Below are 7410 nucleotides of genomic sequence, written 5' to 3'. Positions count from 1 at the left end.
TGTGCTCAGCTAAGGCTTGCAATCTTAGAGTGTTGAGGGATATTTCTGACTTATCGCTTACTGGGTAAGTTCATACTGCCTCATGCTACTATGCTGTCATAATTTTTCTTAATTTGGAATATAGAAAAAGTGAATTAGGGAGCCTTAAGGGGTTATTTTTTGACTAAGTAGCTATAAAAAGACTATTGGGCGTGAAACTAAGGTTTTATGACTGGGTTAGGGATTTGTTGTTGAGTTTTAGAGCTTTATGTTCACTTTAACTTAAGTTGAGAAAATCTTGCAAAGGTAGAAGTACTTATGGGGTGTGTTCAAGGTGTATAATTATGGTGGAAGGGTTAGGGTGAGCTTGAAAGTATAAGTGATAGGGTTATGTGTGCTAAGTAATGTGACTTTATGAAATTTAGTGTTTTGGATTGAGTTTGGGATTTAATCAAGGATACTTACTTGTGTAGATTAAGTATTTACAAGAATGCTCATAGATATCTACAAATCATAAGTGCTCTAGTGCAGACGGTAACTTTTAGTAAAAACGGTGAAAGGTAACTGGACAAACTCTTTTACCTATAATCTTGTAATTTGTGTGTGACAAAAAGGATGCTTGTGATGTATGTGAAAAGTATGTGATGGTGATGCATTAATGCATGTGTGGTATTGCAAATGGGTTTGCATGTGATAATGAAACCCTAGTCTAAGGCATTGGTATTTATAATGTATGCCTTGACATTATCAAAACAACACTTTAATAACATTGTTATATTAAAATTCCTATGTAATCATCATTGTTGGAAATTGTACCTTAAGACCAATCATTATACTATGCACATTGTTATTTAATGAATTTCTCTCTTATTATCATATCAATTGTATGTTCACTATGATAACTATTTCCTTAGACAGATTATAATAATTATCCTAAATGTCCCTCGTCGGTCATCTATGAGGGATCATAGATGAAATAAGACTAGTATGACTTTAATTAATTATAAAGATATAAATCAAGGTGATAGGCACCTGAAAGAGTATAAGGTGCTGGACCGACCCGCTATGAGAAAGTTGCATGGTACAAGTTATAAGCTTATCTCATATGTAACCATATCACTAAGCCCTTTGACCTGAGATCATTATTGATTCCTACATAATGACCATTGAACTTTGTCTTAGTCAAAAGTCACCTTTGACCAGGTGATCATAAAGGCTATGATTGAGTTTAGTGATATTTGTAATGTTCGCGTTGACATTATCAGAATTAAATAAAATTCTAAGTAAAAGTTATTACAACTCAAGGGTTTACAAGATAATTAGCTAAAATAATAGGATCCTAAGAAAATCCTTTTTAAAAATGTTGTTTGAACTCAAACTATAGTTTCAAATTAATTGAATATGACAACAGAAGCATGAAAATCAAACAGCACTTTAAAACAAGTTGAAACAAGCCATTTTTAAAAAATTTAGTTCGTTCGTTGTGGTGCAAGCCATACCCTTTGTAGCAGATGGTATAGAGGGATGAGTCCCTTAGAGGTCATTTGCGTCATGGTGCAACTACTACGTGCTGTGATGCGTGCCTATTGTCATGATATCAGATTGCAGTCATGACAACAATCTAAAGTTTTGAAGCATGTTGTTTCACCATTTGATGTCCAATTTGAGTAGTTCAAGTGTCTACACAAAGCTCTACGAGCCCTCTAGTTAATGGCACCAGTCTCACACTCAAATGGTCATCCATTAAAAAGATGGACACTTGAATCCAAAATAGTTTATTTCACCTTAAAACACTTTCGTAGGTGTCTAACTCACAATACCAAGTGCCATTAGCCTTGGAAACACTTTAATCACCTCAAATAGATGATACACAACATGAAAAATCAATCATATCACATAAATAAGCATTCATATTCAAAATGACCACCAAATCTCTAATTTATAACAATACAAAAGGTGGATAAAACTTAACACACATGTCAATTTGGTCATTTAGATGTATAAATCACTTCAAATATATCATTTATAAATGTATCTTGGCCAAGCACATTCATTTAGTCACAACAACATCAATCTTAGGCCATGATATGCACAATTCACATATTCTTATACAAGTGATAACAAAACAATGTTATGTTCCTAATTTGGCATAATATAATAGCAATATTCATTACAATACCAAAAAGAGGAAAGGAAAGAGCTATACAACTATTGCTCTTCACTCTTCAGTCTCCTTTTCCTTCCCTTTACCCCTACCAGAGCCTTTACTTGTTAAATATAACCATAGGGTGAGGTAAATATTTCAATAATAGAATAATTCACTACTATTAATTAACATGCACAACCATAAGGGAGTAAAGCTCTATAAGGGAGTAAAGCTTTTAAATACCATAATATACTTTTAACATGGTTCAAGATAATCTTTTTCATTTCCATTGTAACATTTTCAACAATTCCTTTTATAAACACAAGTTATGTACTATTAGCATGATCATTCTACCATTCGAGCCTCTATATCACTTCGATTAAAACCATAGGCTCTTGGACTAAGTATACATTCACAATAACTTGAGCTCACCTCTGGTGGTAGGATCACCCTGCTAAAGGTGTTCTATCCTATTTCTGAACTATGGTCTCCCCCTATCACACACGAATCAGGGTGCCATTACTCCAATATCGCATTATTGATGCTAAGGAGTATTGCTCTCCAATGCCGTATCCCACATGGATATTAAGGAAAAAATCTCCAACATCGTGCTTTACTAGACACTAAGGAGATACATGCCATATAGACTTCCACTACTCCTTCCTACGGGTAAACTCTTATCCCTTAACATGATCATGCTCGTTTTTGCCATACCTTTCACACACTTATGAAAAGTCACTATTTTTTTCACATAGGGATTCAAAAACCTTTATCATTTCGAAAATAGTTTCTAATATACAAGAAAAATATTTCGTAACATGCCAATTTTTCAAAAAACATGTAAACAAATATGTTTGTCTACTCACAAACAGTAAGCAATATAATCAGTTAGTCCAAATTATTCTGTTATCTCAACCTTTTGTCACATAAAAGGATTACCATGGTTCAACGTTAGCTCTACATGTTCTATACATACAATGATGCTCGAGCAATACTCAATCTACACAATGAAGTGACAATTGTCAATTATCACATTGAATAAACCCTGAATTTACTAGGTTTTAAGTACCCATAACACTCAATTTCTTATCTAACAATATCAACTATTTTCAAACACTCTAACAATCCAATCCCCTACATTGTCTCAAAATCTTTAAATTATGCCTCGGATTTGTCTAAACCCTCAACAAAAATTTTAAATCATCATAAAACTTATAAACCTAGGGTTAGAGGCTTGATTTAACTCCTTAAAACCTTAAATAAGCCAATGGGTTTAGTCTACACCTAAGGAAACTAAGATTAAAGCTCCCATTGCCCTAAAAGTCAGAATTTTCACATAAAGAGGAAGGAGAGGGAATGTGAAACTTACCCAATAATAATTCAAGCTCCAAATGCGTCCAATATGATCTAAGAATTATGCCTTAACTAACCCTGATCGTTTCCCATTGCCTCTTCATGATTTCTTTATCCCACTTTTGATTCTGGGTCTATTTTTGTGAACTGATAAGTGTAGATTTTGCACGTGTACCGTGGTTTATTGACATGTTTGCCGTATCACATGGCATAGAGAATCCCTTATCAATTTAAACCTTTATCGATGCCATGACCCTCTCAAACTTCAACCTAGCCTTCTTCTAAGATTGTCTAAGGGTCTAAAAACTATATTAGTCTCCTATAAGCATCATTAATCACTAATTTATCTAAATTGACTAAAATGCCCTTGTAAATATTGCTAATTCCCAACTTGAAAACTTAGGATGTTACAATATTCATGCAAATGAATATGAGTGATCAAGATAAAATTTTCCCCACATTTTAAGATATTACTGGGTCCCTCGATGAGTAAGATTGAGAAAATATTTAGCCATACTATATTTGGCCATACTATAATGGAAAGGGTTTTTTCATTGTTATGTCAATCTACTCGAAGATCGAGAAAGTAATGGTTAGGAAAAAGAGAATAATAATTCCATGTCTTACACTTGACCAAAATATCGTGTGACAAAAGGGATGTGATTCGATTATATAAAAAGTTACATCAGATCATCGATTCTCATATGAATTGAGGAGCTGCAATATCTTGTTAGAGGCTACATGTGACTTATGAACTAATAATTTAAGTAGCCTACTGCCAATTTCATATCGGCCTCCAGGGTCGCACATAAAAACAGTCCAACTTAAGTTATAATGTCCAAGTTCATTGAATCTGAAATATGTCTAGATTCAATGAATGTAATATAAAGTGAATGAATATTTTATATATATATATATATATATATAATTATATATATATTTGAATATATATATATATATATTCATGTGTGTTTATATATAATCATATACATATATATGTATATGTATATGATATATGAAATTAAGTATATATAATATAACATATATATATATATATATATATTTTGAAATATATATGTGTATATATATTCGTGTATACGTAAAATAAAATATGTATATGTGATATACTATATTATATTATATTATATTATGTTAGTTTTAAATTTAATTTTATGTGATAGATTAAATTTAATAACTAATATAATATGAGAGAATATCATGTCAGTTTTATAATTTGAATTTATAAGATAAATTTAAATTAGTATGATATTATAGATTTTATTTATGAGATAAATTTAATATAATATTTTTGTTAGGTCATTAAAAAGATGACTATAACTCTAATCTATATATATGGTATATAGGAGGGGGCATGCTCATTAAGGGAGAGTTTGAATCGTTTTGACAGTAAAATACTTTGAGAGCCACAAAAACACCTTTAAAGAAAAGGAAACTGATGTTTAAAGACAAACAGACATTGAGAGCACTATGTCACGGCCTTGGAACTTCCCTTTCCTTAAACCGTGCCTACCTTAGCTTGATCAACCTCTTGATCGTGACTAAGTCAGTCGAACCCACAAAGTAGGCAAAGAGACTTAAGAGGACTAGCACAAGTTGAGTGAATGAACTTGAGAGCTTTATTACTTTGCTTGAGTTGTTACAAATGAGGGGTAAGGGGTTATTTATAGGCCTCCCCCTTTTTCTAGAAAATTCCCACCTCCTTAATGGACGGTTGGGATTAATTCGATCCTACAATGTACATTCCATCTCTAGAAATATCTACAAAAATATCTTGATATTTACAAGGAGAATTCTAGAATGTACAAAACAAGGATATCCCAAGAATAATCTAGATACCTCAAGTGCTCTCTATACTATTCTAGAGATATCTAGGTCTTTTGAGGCCATACCAGTATATTTTAGAAGACTCTGGCGCCTTCTTGATTGTCCTAGATCGTTCCAGAAGCTTCTAGAATATTTTAACCTCGGGAGGATTTTGACTTTGTCACATTCTCTCCCACCTGATCTAGTGACGCCCTCGTCACTGACTTGATTCATATACTTAGGTTCCTCTTATAAGGATCCTTCTTCTTCTTAGTCCTCTTACGATTCATCTCGCCATGAGATGAGATCATCCTTGGCCTTCTTGGCTTGCTATCCTCCTTTAGTACCTATATGGTTAATAATCATGAAAATCCATAGCTTGAAGTGGGTACTGTGTGAGCAACTCCTCCTTCGAGGATGCAGAATACATTATGATATGGCATGATAAAGGCTTTTACTTTTTGCATGAACTCCAAACCAAGCACCACCTTGTTGTCATCTATATGAGCAACTGAGAAATCCACCTTTCTATGCCAATCCCCAAGACATAGCTCGACCCTTCGAGCGATGCCAACTAAGGGTTGAGGAGGAGAATTGGAGACTTTCAATAAACCTCCTCCCTTTTCAACTTTGAGACCTACCCTTTTGGCCTCTTCTGAAGAAATGAAGTTGTGGTTGGCCCTAGTATCCACCATGATGCTAACAGGCTTCCCATTTAGCTTAGCCTTCACATGCATTAACCTACTGCCTTGTGAAGGTTGGGCTTTAGAAGTATTGAGGAGTTGAATTGATCCTATCCTAGGATTTTCCTCTTCCTCTTGTGCCTCCTGCCTTTACACCAAAGCAGATAATGACCCCAACTTTGAGCAATCCTTCATCCTATAGGGGTTTTAACATATAAAGTAGTAAAGTTCCCTCTTCTCCTTCTACTTTGTTTGGGATCCCTTCCTAGTGTCTCCCTTGTTCATCGCCTTTCCTTCAAGGTTTGTCCCTTTACCATTTCCTCCCCCACCATTCTCAAGATTAGGGTTAGGAAATCCATTCTTAGGAGACTCACCTCTTTCCCTCTGAAATTCTGAGAGACTCTCGGCAACCACAATGGCTTTGTCGATGGTCTTGACACACCGCCGCTGCAACTTATGCTTAGCCTAATTTTGAAGACCATCAATGAAGTAGAAGAGACCCTCTTTACTACTCAGATCTGGAATCTGAAGAGTTAAAGAGGTGAATTCCTATATATAGTCTGAGATGGTGGTCTTATGTTTAAGCTTCCTCAACTTCTTACAAGCTACATAGACCATGTTCTCCGTATAGAATTGTTTCTTCAACTCCTTCTTAAAATCTTCCCAAGTGTTGATGGTGCAAAGCCCCTTCTCTATGTCTACATGCTTCCTTCGCCACCATAACATTCCATTATCAGTAAGGAAGTAAGCAGCAGTACATACCTTGATTTGATCATTCGTTATCCCCAAGGTGTCGGCGTAGCGATCCATCTGCCATAAGAAGTTCTTAACTTCTTAGGCATCTCGTACACCTTTAAATTCTTTTGGTTTAGGAAGATCTATCCTCACTTCCCTAATTCTACTATTTCCATCCAATAGTGAATTCCTTTCTTTTGCCTTTAAGGAAGTCTTGAGAGTATTGAATTGTTGTTGCATTGCGGTGATAGCCTCCATCACCTTTACCTTCAAGGATTTAACGGCATCCTCCCATTAATCCTCTGAGTTTTGCAAGGCATCCACACTACTCTTCACCCCTTCAAGTTCTTTGAAAGTGTGGTTCTCCAATGTACCTATGTCACCCTCAACCTTCTCTACTCTAACCTTTATCTCTTCCATAGCTTTTTCTAAAGCATCAATTTTTATGGAGAGTATAGTAAGGTCTTTTGCACGTACCTTACTAGTGCCTCATGCCTTTTTGCCACCTTAGTGTGGAGGTTGGGATTCCCTTCCCCTCTCCTCGCTGTGAGTAAGAGTCTCCTCAGTCACACCCGACATCCTTCCCTATGAGTATCCACCCAAACAACGGCTCCCTCAAACCTTGGCTCTGATACCACTTTATCATGGGGCCATTACTCTCTCCCCAAAAGGCTAACCTTCAGGAGTGCG

Source organism: Prosopis cineraria, unplaced genomic scaffold, assembly GCF_029017545.1.
Source record: "Prosopis cineraria cultivar Desert tree isolate PC_DT_omini unplaced genomic scaffold, ASM2901754v1 PC6, whole genome shotgun sequence".
Lineage (NCBI taxonomy): Eukaryota > Viridiplantae > Streptophyta > Magnoliopsida > Fabales > Fabaceae > Prosopis > Prosopis cineraria.
This window is presented reverse-complemented; position numbering follows the sequence as displayed.